At 43.0% G+C, this 18,580-nt stretch overlaps 1 pseudogene; it reads right to left on the bottom strand.

Annotated features, from left to right (window-relative positions):
- Nucleotides 1–5,923: 5,923 nt before the first annotated feature.
- Nucleotides 5,924–6,042, bottom strand: LOC134912729 (5S ribosomal RNA; annotated as a pseudogene).
- Nucleotides 6,043–18,580: the final 12,538 nt, after the last annotated feature.

Here is an 18,580-nt window from a genome sequence, read left to right as displayed (position 1 = left end):
AATTGTGTGTGTGTGGAACAGTGTCAGTGTGTGTAAATTTTTGCAGTCCAGTGTGTGTGTGGGGGAGAGGAAAGTATGAGAATGTGTGTGTGTGTAGTCTGAGTGGGTGTGTGTAGGATTTGGGGGTGGCCAGTCTGTGTGTGTGTAATCAGTGTGTGTGGGATGTACTAATGGCCATTTACCGAAGAGAGATATGTATTAAACCACGGGCACTGAGATGCCCTTCTCACTCACCATCCAGCTGGGTGGGCGAGCCGGGCGGGTGGAAAGCCAGCAGCAGGGGCAGCATGCCGGATATCAGCAGCCGAGGGTGGGGGCTGTAATGCACATGCGGAGCCCAAAGCCGGAGATCAGCAGCATGCTGACCGGCAATAAGCAGCTTCTGCTTCCGCGTTCAACATGCTGCTGATCTCCGGCTTTGGGCTACGCAGGGTTCGGGGGATGGGTGTCCTTTGCCGGTGTACTGCAGCTCCGGGGGTGCGGGCTCCGGAGGCTTTCAGCACTGTTGAATATCCAGCTGCCTCAAGTATGTACAGCCCGCACCCTCTGCTGCTGATATCCGGCATGCTGCTGCTGGCTGTCCCCCCGCCCGGCTCGGCCACACAGCTGTATGGTGAGAAGGGCATCTCAGTTCCTGAGGTTTAACACATATGCCTCAGAAAATGGCCTCTGCGGTAAACGATACTAATGCTTACCGTGACAGTAACAGCGGGGAGGAAGGCGCACATCGGGATCCTGCAGCATGAAACAAGAACCCCTTCGGAGCGCAGCAGGCCACACTGAAAAGGGTGCATACCCGGTGCGGTGCTCTGCATCCCGGGTGGTGCCGAAGATGTGGAGTGTCGGAGGTGGCAGAAGCGCCGCAGCTTGGGGTGAGAAACCGCTGCAGCCCTTCCGCTGCTAAACTCTGCAATTAGTCTATTAAGGGGGTGGGCTCCCCTCATCATAGTGCCCCACAGGCCATGTTAATTCTGGGGGTAGGATCCCCTAACTCTATAATGGGAATTTTGGCTCATATCATGTGCTGTAACGTGAATTTTGGCTAATACCGTGTGCTATAATGTGAATTTCGGCTCATACTATGTGGGGTAATGTGAATTTTGGCTCATTCCGTGTGCTGTAATGTGAATTTCGGCTCATACCGTGTGCTGTAATGTGAATTTCTGCTCATACCATGTGGGGAAATGTGAATTTTGGCTCATACCATGTGGAGTAATGTGAATTTTGGCTCATACCGTGTGCTATAATGTGAATTTCGGCTCATACCGTGTGCTATAATGTGAATTTTGGCTCATACCATGTGGGGTAATGTGAATTTCGGCTCATACTGTGTGCTATAATGTGAATTTCGGCTCATGCCGTGTGGGGCAATGTGAATTTCGGCTCATACTGTGTGCTATAATGTGAATTTCGGCTCATACCGTGTGCTATAATGTGAAAGGGGCACCAGTACTAGATAGTATAAGGGGTCCTACTACACTGAAGGACACGCCCCTTTTGAGTGACCACGCCCCTTTTCAGGAGCGCGCGCGCCTTCGGCGCGCACATAATTGCTATCTGCACTCTTTCATTCCACCTTCAAAAATTCAACTTCGACCACTGCACCTACATACACATACATACACACCCTGACATCTTTATATGCAGTGACACCGGTGGCGTCTGCACATACTTTCCTTTTGTATTTTTTTTTATTATCATTTTATTAATTTATTATTTTTATTAAGAAAAAATTATTATTTTTTTTTTTTTTTGGGGGGGGGGGGGGGGGGGCGCCATTATTGATCTTGCCCTGGGCTCCAAAAACCCTAGTTACGCCTCTGCCCATCATGACTAGACACAGTTTTGCTATTAGAGAATGCTAAAACTGTGTCAGGGCATGCTGGGATGTGTAGTTTCACTACATCTGGAGAGCCACAGGTTGTCCAGGCCTTATGTAGTGTTAATCTCAATTATGTATGTTTTAATAGTTTGTATTGTACAATTTTCTGGTTGCCTTGGCCTTTTTCTGGTGTCTTATTTCAAAAGTAAATGTTTGTTGGTGTATTTTAAAGAAGTGTTTTTTTTTTTATTTTTTAATTTTTTTAATTTTAAATTTCAATGGACTTATGTTTATTGTGTGTTGTTCTGGGTTGAAATGTGTGTTGTTGATGTGATTTTGCATGCATAATTAGTTTTGATGTTTTCTATTTTGGCAACATATTTGTGGGTAGTGTTTTCTTGTTAGCATGAAAAATTGGTCACTTAGCGTGCAATATTGTGGTTGTGTCAAGCTACGATGTTTGGGTTTTAAGTATTATAATATTGTGCATTATGTCCCTTTGTGTATGTATCGTTTTGTTAAATTGTTTAGTATTTAAAGTATAGACACCCAATTAAGTCAGGCAGAAATGCATAAGCATCGTTTAGTTTACTTCTCATCAGGTCCCACATATGTTTACATCACAATAATGAATTTGCATAAACATTTTCTTAAACAAAGTATGTTCATAAGGACATTCTTCATATTTCTACAGTACGAAAGAGAAGCAGCACAGCCAGGCCACATCCCACACTGCCAAGAGATGCAGATGGTGGCAATGCAGGTAAGATTTTACTGTAAACACATATTCTGCAAGCACATTGCAAAACAAAATATTAATGTGTATTTTTTCACATAGGTTCTTCTTCTGCAAACGCCCCTCCACTAAGGCGCCCATCACAGGGCTCGGTTACTGTAGCTAGGAGGCCAAGCAAAAGACGAAGTCTTGAGGCTGAATCCCCAGCACCAGCATCACCACCCCAACGGCGCATCTCCGCAGTGTCGGCCCTGCCACCACTAGCTATTTTGGCCAGCCCACAAAGTGAAGATCCACAATCCCCTCAGTTGTCTGGTGAGTAAACATAACAATTTCCTGTAAGGAAGGATAAAAACAGTGGGGTAGATGTATTAACCTGGAGAAGGCATAAGGAAGTGAAAAACCAGTGAGATGTGCAAGGTGATAAAGGCAGCAGCACAAAAACATCATAACTGTTAATTTACATATTGAAGCTGTTTGCCTTGTGCCTTTATCACCTTGCACATATCACTGGTTTATCACTTCCTTATGCCTTCTCCAGGTTTAGACATCTGCCCCACTGTTTATGCACAGCCAAAAAAAATAAAAAATGAACAGTCATCCTTGTAATAATCAACAACAGCAAGCACATGGTGGTAAGGTTTTTTTTAGATGGTTAATTGTCAGATGTCATGTTGGCCATAGCAACAAATATGTATTTTTTTAATATTGAGGAAAAACACCTACATAAATGTTAAGTCTCATCCAATTTTTTTGCATGGCCAACATCACCAGGTCTAAACTTAGGCCACCTTAAGATTTTTTCACCCATTGTTAATGTTTACATTTTCTCACTAAAATGTATCTAAAGTTTTGGGCAGACCACTGACTACCTTGAACAATGTATGAGTGTATTGGTACACACATTTATTGTATTGGGTGTGTTGTTCCAAAGGAAGATTCATACCCAATATGTAAATGTAGTAATTTGTATTTGCTGGAGTTCTTCGTGGTTGCACATTAATTATGGCTCAGAGTCCAACAATTCGCACAAACTTTTTAGAACTGAGTAGTGAAGGTTCGAAGCCACAGATTTAGAGAAAAAGGTGAACAACATAGTTAAGTTTAGGCCACAATCTATTTATCAATTCAAACATGAATATTAAGAAGTAATGCATGTTGACGTAAAGCTAGAGTAGGACCAATGCTAACAAGTTACTAAATACTGGCTGTCTTCAACCCCATACAGAACCAGCCATCATGCCCGAGGATGCCCAGCAGGAAAGTGTACAGCAGGATACATTGACTTTTCACCTGCAACCCATAGATGATACCCAGCCAAACACGCCGAAGGACATACCCCAACCACCCCAAACATCCCACAGCCCCCAATTGAGCACAACACCAGGCCAGACACCAATGGGCCCTGGGTTTTGGAGCGGTTGGTCCAAACAAAAGGCACAAAACTATGCGTGCCTTAACACCCACAGCCAATACCTGGCAAGTCTGCTCCATCATCTGCCTAGACTGGCTCGAAACTCTGGCAGACTTATCGTTCAAGTGGGAAGAATAAAAAATTCAATGGAACAGATGAGGGCAGACAACTGCCAAATGCAAGCAAATCTCGTAAGAATCATGGATGAAAAACAGCGCCAACAACAATCACTAATTCAGATCATCCAACACAACCAAATTATCAATGACAACATGTCCCGAATCATAGCAAGCCACACTGCAGCTAATACGCAACTCACTGCCAGCCTCAATATACTCAGCCAAAGCCTTAATGTTTTGGCAGCACACCAAGTCAGCTCTAGCTCGGGGACAACTACACCAAACCAGACCCCAGTTCAATCCCCAGTTAGACGCTCCAGTCGAACCAGGAGCAACGATCCAGGCCAATCATCGGCACCCAGCACACACAAAAAATAATAATAATCTTGTCTGCAGCTAATACTTTTACAAAAATTATATTCTGTTTATTTGTTGTGGCAAAAATTCCTTTGTTGTAGGTAATAAATTGCTCACATGGAATATGTCTCTTGTTTAATTAGCTACCAAAACCACCTGTACATTAGTGTCTAGGCCCAGATGTGTATTGGTATAAATATATTGCCTGCCCCTAGGTGGCCTCAGCTCAATGTGTGTGTAATCTATGGCACCCAGCACATTGGGTATGGCCGCAAGCTCACAGAAAGCTACCCTGACTGCATGCCACTGCGACTTCTGGGTAGGGAAGCAGAGAGAGGCATCTATGTGGCCATCCAAGACATCCAAAAACCTGAGTGGACAATCCTAAATTTAAGGTGAGTGTCATGACCTGTAATCAATCCAATACTGTGTTATATTACATTACAGAAACACCACTTACACATAGACGTGTATGTATATTTTAAATCACCAGAATAAAGTATTTATAAAAGGTGGCCTGTGAGATAATAATGACATCGCCAGTCACAGACTGGAAGCTGCCAGTAGCCATAAAGTGAAACACAGCCAGGAGTTTGTGCAGGCCTGAGCCAGAGTGAGAGTGTGCTGGCTCAGGGTCTAGGTTCAGTTTGACAAGGTCATACAGACGGAAAAGGTTATTTACATTTAGTGGGACCATCTGTATACCCTGGTCATCAGACAATTTGTTAAAGTTTAAACGACCACTAAAAAAAACAGCCATGCCCAGCCTACGCAGAACCTGTACAACCTGCTGACCATGTTCATTTTCCTGGACTTGGTTTATTGTAGCCTCATGGAGCACTGTCAGGTATCCCCCAGCAAACAAGAAAGCAGTACTACACACGGTAGCAGCCATTTCAGAGTGAGAGCAGAGAAAAATGTGTTTGGGCCCCTTTTAAAGGCCCAAAAAATCAGGTATGAGTAATGTAGAATTGCCAACACATGTAAACACGCTTCTCAAAAGCAGGTCTACTTTTTTTTTTTAAATAAGGTATTGCGCTGACTTACTTGTTTCCATCCTACTTTTTTTTAGGCTTTTTTTACGATTTGTATTTTTTAACGGCCGCAATTCCATTTTCACGGTAGAGATTTCAAATACGAATGCTTAGTAAATGACCGAGTTCTATACCTAAACAGCCGCGTTTGACCGATGGTGTATTCATTCATATTTTTACTACACAGCCGTATTAAAAATACGAATGCCCTCATCACTGCCGAGATTTGTGCTTAGTAAATTCCTGAGATGAGACTTTGAAGAAAAAACACCAAATCGGTCAAAATCGGGACCTTAGTAAATATACCCCCTAGTGTACATGATGCTATTATAAAGTCACAAAGTTTAAGATTAAGCAGTTTACAAAGTATGAAGGAAGAAAAAGATGGTGATACTGTTGTTAGTGTTGTGCTAAAGTCCCGCATCCATCTTTGTTAATAAGAATCTACAACACTCAGTATTCCTTGGAGGTCTCCCTTCCAAGTACTGACCCAGCCCCACACTGTTTTGCTTCCAAGATCAGATGAGATTGGGCAAATGCAGTGAGGTTTGATAGTAGTCGGTGAACCTTTACTTGTTGCAACACTAATGAGAGTGCATTTGTATAGGATGATTATTGCAAGGGAGCAACAAGATGGGAGTTCAGGTTGAACATACAAATATAGAGGATCTGCTATTCACGTTAGACATGGGAGTGTCCACCAGAAGTTGGGTTTACCCCCTGAATCACAGCTGAGAGTCCTCTTTAATAAGTATATAGTAGACTTGAAAAAGGGGTGTGCTTGGTACCGCACAGTACTTAGAAATATTACTAAAGGGCTCTGTAAAGTATGTCCCTTGAAAACCAACAATGTATATATATGTAGAAGATACCTTAGATAGGTATCAGAAGAATCTATGTGGTTGGTGGTGCTCCCAGAGTCAATAGTACATATCGGTAGCAGAAGAGAGAAAGAGAGACTCTGTGTTGGTACACTCTTGATATGATGAAAAACAATTAAAACTTAACTTTTAATTGAATATAGTATAAAAAATTAGTACACAAATATACACACAAGGATGAAGATTTTAAAATTTCAACTCCACAAACAATATCATGAAGTCTAAATCAGATATGAGTGAGTTCACTCATAGGGTTCAATATTCTCAGTGACAGTTCATATAGGTGCAGTTGAGGTGAAAATATTGGACAGAAATATCAATGGATATCAGGAAAATTAACAATTGTAATATCAGTGGATATCCAGAGAAAATAACACATAGGGCACGTATCACAATAATTAAGATTCTAGTATTAGTCCGATATGTGGCGCCTTCTGTTAATAGGTCTCCTGGTAACAACTTATTTGCTGCATATAGGTCTGATACCAAAAGTGTATACAATCTAAGTAGATAGAAAGATTGGTAAGAGTCAAAGGTAACTCCTACACTTCTGCAGCAAATAAGTTGTTACCAGGAGACCTATTAACAGAAGGCGCCACATATCGGACTAATACTAGAGTCTTAATTATTGTGATACGTGCCCTATCTGTTATTTTCTCTGGATATCCACTGATATTACAATTGTTAATTTTCCTGTTATCCATTGATATTTCTGTCCAATATTTTCACCTCAACTGCACCTATACGAACTGTCACTGAGAATATTGAACCCTATGAGTGAACTCACTCATATCTGATTTAGACTTCATGATATTGTTTGTGGAGTTGAAATTTTAAAATCTTCCTCCTTGTGTGTATGTTTGTGTACTACTCTTTTATACTATATTCAATTAAAAGTTAAGTTTTAATTATGTTTCATCATATCAAGAGTGTCCCAACACAGAGTCTCTCTTTCTCTCTTCTGCTACAGATAAGTATAGAGTAGAAAAGATGTAAAAAAAGATGAAGGATGAGGTATACGTGGCTGTTTGCGCTTTGGAGAAAAAATATTATTATGGCAATCACATTACATTTGTGTTATAATAGAAACTCCTAACTCAAGCAGAATAGCATCCATGTAAACCCTTGTGCATCATCCTTATGTACATCCAAATAAATAATAGAAACAATGGTCTCCTGAATGTGTGCATGATAGTCAGAATTGTTCTGGAATGAATCCCAGAAGGAATCACTAGTTACATTGATATTAGCATGTTAAGTATAAATGTGTAAAAGGGAGTTTCACAGTCTTGGGTTCATACAAGGGATAAAGAGATCATGTACATTCAAATAATCTCCAATGTGTACAAAAGCTTGTTGCATGTGGTTAACAGTAGGCAAGTGAGAAAATCAGTTTATTACACCCTATTAAATAATTGGATGACAGTTATCCTGATTTACAGAGGTGAGCTGTTCATACAGAGGTACCTGATACCCTCATTAGTCTCTTCCTGGTGGTTAGAGTTCCAGCAGAAAATGCGTTTCACCTGTAATAGGGCTTGTTCACTTCAATTGTGCACTTCAGCTCCATCCAAGGCTTAGTAAATAAACCCCATAGTAGTAGAAGGTGTGGAGATATTGTACTTTGATCCCTAAGCAGTATTTGCCTCTATTTCTTTTACAGGCTGTGTTGTTGTTCACATATGAAAGAATAACAAATAATACGTAGTGTAATACTGTTAAAAAAAATATACTCTAAGTATACTTATACCATTGTGATGTAATTCACACTAAGCGGTGATATTAGTAGTTCCCTTATATCCATTGGGTGTAATAGTAGTTCCCTTATGTCTGGAGTGGATACGAGCACCAAAAGCAATCCCTAAGGTTATTATGCTTGCAAGATTGTGGATAAAAGAGTGCGATAAGCAGGTACTTTCTGATGAATTTTCACTCTTATGTTAATTCCAATAAGAAAATAAAATAGTGTATACCTACTGTATATTGCTATGAGAAGATTGTATATTATGTTTATTGATACATTGTCTATTAAAATATAATGTTTATGTGTTGTGGCTTTCTGACAAGTTCACTTTAATATGCTTAGACTTTTTACAAGCTTTTCTATCATTCCTTCACCTATCTGTAGAGATAATCTCTTAATAAATGTGCACTAAAATATATCCTATTAATTATTGGAAACCCTTTTTTATGCTGTATCAACAGCCTGGTTGTTGCTTATCAAATTCTTTGCCTACAAAGACAAACTCAAAAGACATGCTTAGGTCTAGCCATGTGTTATCTATATAGTAGGTACAGTAAAGGGGGGTACTCACGGAGCGATATTCTAAGCAATCTGATTAGATTGCTTAGAATATCAGCATGATCGCTCCGGGTGTAGCCCCCTCAGCGATAGCGATGCGCGGCCCCGCACATCGCTATCGCTGCTGTTAGATTGGCCTGCATGCAGGCCAATCTAGCGGGTCGCTCACTTCACCCGCTGGGTGAAGTGAGCGGCCCCCCCGTCTCCCCCCGCACGCTCAACACAGATCGCGCTGTGCTGAGCGGCAGGAGAGATGTGTGCTGAGCGGTTCGCTCAGCACACATCTCTCCTGCATCGGCCCGTGGGTACTGGGCTTTAGTCTCAATCAGCACTTCGTGAGTCAGACAAAATCTGTAAATCAGTAGCTCTTTCTTGAGGCATGACAAAAGTATGAAATGGTTGCGACTCAATCAGCACTTCGTGAGTCAGACAAAATCTGTAAATCAGTAGCTCTTTCTTGAGGCATGACAAAAGTATGAAATGGTTGCACAATGGGTGTGTAACGGAAGATTGTTATGTAGAAAGATGTATCCTCTTCTGAATGGTACATATGCTATCCAGATGTACATGACAGAAATAACTGCTTTTATTCTCCATATTTATGAGAAACATGAAACAAAAACCCATACACAAAGAGATAATTATCTATTACTGTTTGATTTGGCACAACCATATGGAGAATTACATAAAGTTTTTTATGAGATTCTGTGTGGTGGTCTCAAAGTTTTGTTTCACAAACATCAAGACCATGGACCGGATGTAAAGTCGCCCGAGACCGGAGGTCATGCTAGATGGCGGCTGAACTCCGAGGTTTTTTAAAGGGCAATCACTTGCATGGCATTGTTTTGCCTTGTAAGTGATTGACCCTTTAAAAAAGTCCTGCATGACCATCGAACTAGGGTGTTATTACCTTCAGCCCCATATCTCTAGCATGCATATTTAAAAAAACATTACATTTTGAAGTTAACACATCATAATTATACAGGGTTATATACTGTAATAGGATTACCATTTTGGTAAGCAGCACAATTTCTGCTGTACAGATTTAAAGTGCAATAATTTAAATGGCTAATCCAACCATGTTTTAGTTTTTAAATTATTGCTACTTTAAATCTGCCGCCAAGATTGCCAGACTCGAGTTTCTTCTAAAAATTTGGACCCTATCACATAACCCCTGTAGTCTTGCTCTTTTATTTTGCAATATAGTGGCAAATGTCAGCAGCAAATAATTATGTGGATGATGGTCACCAGAACTAGAGAACCATTTGTGATTTGCTGTTTGTGAATGTTCCACTTATTGGTGAATTCTGCACTGCTGGGGCCTATAATTTGTTATGCTTATTATTAGAGATGTGCACCGGAAATTTTTCGGGTTTTGTGTTTTGGTTTTGGATTCGGTTCCGTGGCCGTGTTTTGGATTCGGACACATTTTGGCAAAACCTCCCTGAACATTTTTTGTCGGATTCGGGTGTGTTTTGGATTCGGGTGTTTTTTTTTCCAAAAACCCCTCAAAAACAGCTTAAATCATAGAATTTGGGGGTAATTTTGATCCTATTGTATTATTAACCTCAATAACCACAATTTCCACTCATTTCCAGTCTATTCTGAACACTGAACACCTCACAATACTATTTTTAGTCCTAAAATTTGCACCGAGGTCGCTGGATGACTAAGCAAAGCGACCCAAGAGGGCGGCACAAACACCTGGCCCATCTAGGAGTGGCACTGCAGTGTCAGACAGGATGGCACTTCAAAAAATTGGCCCCAAACAGCACATGATGCAAAGAAAAGAGAAAAAGAGGTGCACTGTGGTCGCTGGACGGCTAAGCTAAGCAACACAAACACCTCAATATCACAGGAATTATTTGTTCTAATCAATGGTATTATTGGTCCAAATCACTCGAAGAAAATGACAAAATCACTGGAATTATTCGTTCTAATCAATGGTATTATTGGTCCAAATCACTCGAAGAAAATGACAAAATCATTGGAATTATTCGTTCTAATCAATGGTAATATTGGTCCAAATCACTGGAAGAAAATGACAAAATCACTGGAATTATTCGTAAACATTTGTAGAAAGTCGCTGCTTTCTGATTACAGAAATGCTCAGATATTCCTGCGAATCCACAATCCCTTCCCAGAGGAACAAGAAATTGAGAAACTGTTGTTTGAGAACGTTTGTTCTCTTTCCCTTACAAAGGAACAAACCACTTTCCAAGAAGACTGACGTTTTGGGGATTATGGAGACATAATGTTTTTGAATATAAATCCTAAAGCAGGTGGTGTATTAGAGCAAAAGAGTGCAAGAGACCAGCCATGCAGTTTCTGAAATATTATGACAAAATGTTACTGTATTTCATAAGCACTCATTCCTAACTCTGCTAAGTACTGTTTGGTATACTGTATCTGGCTTCCATGAGGTAGTTGTCCATTATTTCAGCTTCCATTGACCTTTTTGAAAGTGGTAGAAGTTATCGATTCTTTTTTTTTTTTTCCCTATTTTTTATTTTCTCCTGCATAGCCCAGTAATATGTTGTAATGTTAAGTATTGACTTGTGCCTTCTGGGGGTCCACTTCTTCACCAAACCCAGCCAAATCTCATCCCAACCCTCTGTTCCACGTTCTATATGTACCCCATCTGTGTCACCCATGTCTGTCTACCCCTCCCCTTTAGAATCTAAGCTCTCACGAGCAGGTCCCTCTTCCCTCATGTGCTTATCCTTTGTTTTACTTTAATAATCTTCAACTGTACCACATCCAGCAGTCTTCTGCCACCTGATTCCAGTGTCATCTGCTGATGTAACTATGTTTATTTACCCTGTACTTGTCCTATACTGTCATCCACTGTAAGTTGCTGTTTTCCTGTTTGATTATTTATGTACTCTGTAATTGGGTGCTGCGGAACCCTTGTGGCACCATATAAATAAAGGATAATAATAATAATAATAATAATATAGGGTGTATAATCCCCAAGTGTATCTCACACATCACACAGTACAGTATATAGGGTGTATAATCCCCAGGTTTATCTCACACATCGCTCAGTACAGATTACAGGATGTATAATCACCAGGTGTATAACACACATCGCACAGTACAGTATATAGGGTGTATAATCCCCAGGTGTCTCTCACACATCGCTCAGTACAGTATACAGGGTGTATAATCACCAGGTGTATCACAAACGTTGCACAGTACAGTATACAGGGTGTATAATCCCCAGGTGTATCTCACACATGACTCAGTACAGTATACAGGGTGTATAATCACCAGGTGTATCACAAACGTTGCACAGTACAGTATACAGTGTGTATAATCCCCAGGTGTATCTCACACATCGCTCAGTACAGTATACACGGTGTATAATCACCAGGTGTATAACACACATCGCACAGTACAGTATATAGGGTGTATAATCCCCAGGTGTATCTCACACATCGCTCAGTACAGTATACAGGGTGTATAATCACCAGGTGTATCACAAACGTTGCACAGTACAGTATACAGGGTGTATAATCCCCAGGTGTATCTCACACATCGCTCAGTACAGATTACAGGATGTATAAAATCACCAGCTGTATAACACACGTCGCACAGTACAGTATACATACTGGTCACAACAATGCAGCAGATATTGAGCACTGATCAGGATACTAGAAGTGACACAGAGCTGCAAGATACAGCAATGGCCTACTGTACTGTACTATATTTATACTGCTGGTCACCAAAATGATGCACTGTCCTACTATATACTGCTCACAATAATGCAGCACAGAGATAGTATACTTGACACAGAGCTGCAAGATACAGCAATGGCCTACTGTACTGTACGATGTGTATGCTGCTGGTCACCAAAATGCTGCACTGTCCTACTATATACTGCTCACAATAATGCAGCAAAGAGATAGTATACTTGACACAGAGCTGCAAGATACAGCAATGGCCTACTGTACTGTACTACTATAATTATATACTGGTGGTTCCCAGTCCCCACAATGCAGCACACTGAGCACAGATATTTGCAGCACACTGAGCACAGATATGGAGCGTTTTCAGGCAGAGAATGTAGATATTTTCAGAACACTGAGCACAGATATTTGCAGAACACTGAGCAGGCCCGGTGCTACCCACTCAGCAAAGGGATGCAGTGCAGGTAGGCGCCAGGCTTGAGAGGCGCTCTCCCTGCCCTGCATCCCCGCTGCTGCGCTGCCTGTCCCCCCTGCTGCTGCAGCAGTGCCAGGCAGCGGTGCCGGCAGCTTTAAGCGTCCTAGCCCCCTCCCTAACTGTGTGACAGCGCGCAGTGTTTACTCACTGTGCAGAAAGACCCCAAAGGGGGCAGGGCTACATGGAACTGAGGGGCAGAGCTGCAAGGGACCAGGCTGATCATGAGGAGGAGCAGGAGGATTGAAAGCTCCAGCCAGCCAGACTTCCTTTTGGTAAGAAGGAGTAAAGAGAGTGAGTGATCTTGAGAAAGTGTGTGTGTGTGTGTGTGTGTGTGTGTATATATTGTGTGTATCTGTTTGTGTATGTGTGTATGTATGTGTGTGTATCTGTTTGTGTATGTATGTATGTATGTATGTATGTATGTGTGACTGGGTTGGCAAAATGTGTGTAAGCGGCACTACCACAGGTGGAATTTTGTGTAAGCGGCAGTACTACAGGGGGGATTTTGTGTAAGCGGCACTACTAAGGTGGCATTTTGTGTAAGCGGCACTACTACAGGGTGGGATTTTGTATAAACGGCACTACTACAGGGGGGATTTTGTGTAAGCGGCACTACTAAGGTGGCATTTTGTGTAAGCGGCACTACTACAGGGTGGGATTTTGTATAAACGGCACTACTACAGGGGGGATTTTGTGTAAGCGGCACTACTACAAGGGGCATTTTGTGTAAGCGGCACTACTACCGGGGGATTTTGTGTAAGCGGCACTACTAAGGGGGCATTTTGTGTAAGTGGCACTACTACAGGGTGGGATTTTGTGTAAGTGGCAATACTACGGGGGGAATTTTGTGTATAAGAAGCACTACTAGGTGCGGTGTTATGTGAATAAGATTGTGCTACTGTGGCGTAATTTGAAATGGGGGTACTATTGTATGGCCATGCCCCTTCTGTGTAAGACCACACCCTTTTTTCGGTGTGTACCAAAGACGTGCCCCTTTGCTTTGCAAAGTATGGGAGGGCGCAAATATATAGTTTGCATTCGGGCGCCAAACACCCTAGCACCGGCCCTGACACTGAGCACAGATATTTGCAGCACACTGAGCACAGATTACGGAGCTTTTCAGGGAGAGAATGCAGCCACGTCCTCTCCGTTCAATCTCCAATGCACGAGTGAAAATGGCGGCGACCCGTGGCTCTTTATATAGAATACGAATCTCGCGAGAATCCGACAATGGGATGATGACGTTCGGGCGCGTTCGGGTTAACCGAGCAAGGCGGGAAGAGCCGAGGCTGCCTCGGAACCGTGTAAAATAGGTGAAGTTCGGGTCAATACAGTCAAACTGACTGAGGGTCATAATAATGAGTATCATAAATGGTGGGGGTCCTGCTAGGCTGCTACATTCAGTAAGAGCAGGGGGGGGGAAGGCACTCATATATAATGCAGTCAACACTAATGTGATTATGTGTAATAATAATTATTATAAGGTATCGGTACCTGGCGTGCATTATATATCAGTACCTCGCCCCCCCCCCCACAGACACACACACAATGATTGTAGCATGTCCCCATCAGGGGTGTATCTAGGTGTCCGAGCACCCCTGGTAAAGTAGAGGACTGACGCCCCCCACCTGAAATAGGGAAGGCATGTATGCTAAAAAGGGGCATGGTCACACAATAGTACCCCCAATTCAAATTACACCACACAGTAGTGTCCCTTACTTACATTACACCACACAGTAATGTCCATTATTCACATTATGCTACACAGTAGTATATTCCTTATATACATTATGCACATGCTAGAGCCCCTTATTAACATTACGCTACACAGTAGTAACACTTATAAACATTATGCCATGTTAGAACTAGAGATGAGCGGATTCGGTTTTACTCGGTTTTACTCGGTTCTCAAAACGACATCTTATTGGCTCACGGATGTCACGTGTTTTGGATAGCCAATAAGATTCGGTTTTGAGAACCGAGTAAAACCGAGTAAAACCGAATCCGCTCATCTCTAGTTAGAACCCATTACACGCATTACACCACAGTAGAGCCCCTTATACACACTGCGCCAGGTAGAGACCCTTATACACACTGTGCCAGGTAGCCCTTTATACACATTGTGCCAGGTAGAGCCCCTTATACACACTGTGCCAGGTAGAGACCCTTATACACACTGCACCAGGTAGAGACCCTTATACACAATGCACCAGGTAGAGACCCTTATACACACTGCACCAGGTAGCCCCTTATACACATTGTGCCAGGTAGTGCCCCTTAAACACATTGCACCAGGTAGCCCCTTATACACATTGTGCCAGGTAGAGATCCTTATACACATTGCGCCAGGTAGAGCCCTTATACACATTGTGCCAGGTAGCCCATTATACACATTGCGCCAGGTAGCCCCTTATACACACTGCTCCAGGTAGCCCATTATACACACTGCGCCAGGTAGCCAATTATACACACTGCGCCAGGTAGCCCATTATACACGGTGCCAGGTAGCCCCTTATAAACACTGCTCCAGGTAGCCCATTATACACACTGCACCACGTAGCCCCTTATACACACTGCGCCAGGTAGCCCATTATACACACGGTGCCAGGTAGCCCCTTATACACACTGCGCCAGGTAGCCCATTATACACACGGTGCCAGGTAGCCCCTTATACACACTGCGCCAAGTACAGCCTCTTAGGAAATATATAGAGAGAGAGAGTGAGAGAGAGAGTGTGTGTGTCTGTCTGTGTGTCTATTACTCACCAGGACAAAGTCACTATCGGGACAGCGCCGTGCGGGAGGTGGACAATACCACGCAGGAACCGGGAGGATTGATGTGTGTGGTGAAGTGCAGACAGCGGGATCCAAATCAGATGCCTCCCCCAGGCAGTGCATCACTCGCAGGGTCGCCCGGCAGCTCCTGAGGGCTGCTGGGAGCTGTAGTTTATGTAGCGTTTCTTGATTTCAGTGTGGACACCGGACATCACCGCTAGGAACTGCGGCCGTTGCTGGCTGCTCTGCATGTTGCCAAGCGCCACTGCGGGGGGAGGCACACACAGGTACTGCCTCTAACAATGTACCCCCTGGCCATGGGTGGCACCACCAGGCAGCGCCCCTCCTTTGCTGGTGCCCCTGGCGAGTGCCATCCTGGCCAATGGGTAGATATGCCCCTTGTCCTCATCTCCTATTAGCGAGGTCTGACAATAAAAAGTTAGCAAACTCAGTAGCGTGCAGTAGTTGATTTTCCACTAGCCAACTAAAGCAGCCACAAGGGCCCGTCAGGTCCCAGGGGACACACAGACAGATCATGGAGTCGGGAGGGCATTTCTGATTTCCGACAAAAATGTCCGAGTGCTGGGTTGGTTGAATACTCCAGACAGGCTGCCAGTGACTAGATAGCTGCCAGGTGCCAGTCGCCTGCATCTGCCTGTGTGCAGTGCCTACAGTGTGCTTTTTAAGGGCAGCACGGACAGTGTAATGATTAGCATTACTGCCTCACAGCACTCAGGTCATGGGTTCAAATCTCACTATGGCCCTAACTGTGTGGAGTTTGTATATTCTCCCCATACCTGCATATGTTTCCTCCGGGTACTCCGGTTTCCTCGAACAAGCCAAAAATATAATGATAGTTTAATTGGCTACCAACAAAATTAACCCTAGTTTGAATGCGTACATGCGGTAGGGAATTAAGATTGTAAGCTCCAGTGTGGCAGGGACTTATGTGAATGGCCAAATGTTCTCTGTAAAGTGCTGCAGAATATTTGTGCGCTATATAAATAACTGGTAATAAATAATAATAAATACACTAGTACAACTACCATCTGGTTGCTATAATTGGCAGGGGGCAGATTGGGGAGCATACACTGGCTGAGGGGCAGAATAATGAGCGGGAGCCTGTCTGGTGCAATTGGTGGGGACACATACTGAGGATTGTTTTAGGAAGTGGGGCCCCAAATCAGTGTCAAGCTTCGGCCCCATGAGGTCTAAATCCGCCTCTCCATTTTAGCAGTGGTGACTATTATGATCTATTGTATGATCATCCCATCTACAGACTCTTTGGGATGAACTTAAGGATGTTGCCCTCCTGCTAAAACTATTCTACTGAGTGACTCAAATATTAGAGCAGCAACACAAATCTAGCCCAGACCCTGACAGTCTCTAGAATATGTATGCAATAAGGCTAGCCTGCTTCTTTCACACCAGCTGGCCATTAATCTGTTTGAAAAGGTGATAAGGCATAATCATCTACTTCATACCTTACTTCTAAACATCTGTTTATTCTCCCAATGTGGGGCAGGGTCATAGGTGTTTCTACAAAGGGTGCAGTGTGTGCAGTGCACACGGGCCCCTAGGCCCGGGCCCACACTGCACACACTGCACCCATATAGTATACTTATGCCTCCTGAGTCCCGCGGTGGCGGCCCTGCAGTTCGGGCACAAATCACTTAGAAAATGGCTGCCATGGTCATTTCTGAGTGATTTGTGCATGCGCACTGGAGATGTCCCAGGGAACAAGGCATGGCACCATGTTCCCAGAGACCTGCACATGTGCAGTAGACTCTGGCATTATTTCAGAGTTTACTAGCTGCCGGAGAGGAGGGGGCCCACAATGGAGGCTACACATGGGTCACCTCCTCTCTTAAAATGCTCCTGGACAGGGTGCCTTCTTTGACCAGTTTCATTTATGCCTTCATGACTTAAACACAGTCCTCTGTCCAAATGGGACCAATCCACGGATGCTCCTGTTAACCCGACTGTGCTCCAAGCCTCAAAAACTTTAGCTGAGGCATTAAGAATTATGCTGACACACAGAGAGTTCTCAGTTCCAAAGAGTGCACCTATACCCACTTTTCACCCCTTCATAACCTTAACTCTTGCATAGACCTATTCTTGTTTAATGGTGTGGCATTACAGGTATTATAGGATTAAAACACAAAAAGAAAAAGTATTCCACATTGGGGCACTCATCTGTAACTTACTGTAATGGAAAATCTGAATCATATTATAGGATGCAAGACCCTCCCCCCATTTTGTGGTTGGACCATGCAGTGGACTTGGCAGTGCTTGATGTGTTAGAGTCCACATTGTAGACTGAATGACTTTTTCTTGTTAAAACTGGACTGCTACTGGCAATCACAAAGACAAATTCTTTCTGCAAAATCAGTCATTTGACATTCACCGAGGTGTCATCTGGGAAGCCCAATAGGGTAGGGAACAATTTGTTTTTAACTTATCTCGCTTGCTATAGGAACACCAATGTATATCAGAACTGGAATCCAAATCGCGGTTCTAACCTCTCACCAGCGTTCTCCTAGACACTCACTTTACACTACGGTTTTGACCCTGGTAGGAAAACTTCATTAAATACTATCCGCTAAAATTGCAAAGATGCTTTGATCAACATAAGTTTTATGACCATGGCAATAAAGCCGATGTTCTTCTTGCAGCTAAGCTCTGAGTTAAACAAACTCATAACAGAATTTTTTCCATTATGACTCCTGAGGGACACATGACACACGACCCTTAAAAACAGCTTTGTGCTTCCAAGAGCTTTACTCCATCTTTAATTCCCCATCTCACTGCAGTTCTCCTACATATATTGATGCAAAGATGAGCAATACTTGACTGTATGCTCCTTACTCAAGCTTTCTTTTTCACAGATACTCTAGCTCAATGCAAATTTTACCACTGAGGAGATTTCAATCAAGCCTTTTAAAAATTCCTATGATCCCCCATCCTGGATGGT

The sequence above is a fragment of the Pseudophryne corroboree genome, chromosome 4 (assembly GCF_028390025.1).
Source record: "Pseudophryne corroboree isolate aPseCor3 chromosome 4, aPseCor3.hap2, whole genome shotgun sequence".
Lineage (NCBI taxonomy): Eukaryota > Metazoa > Chordata > Amphibia > Anura > Myobatrachidae > Pseudophryne > Pseudophryne corroboree.
This window is presented reverse-complemented; position numbering and strand designations above follow the sequence as displayed.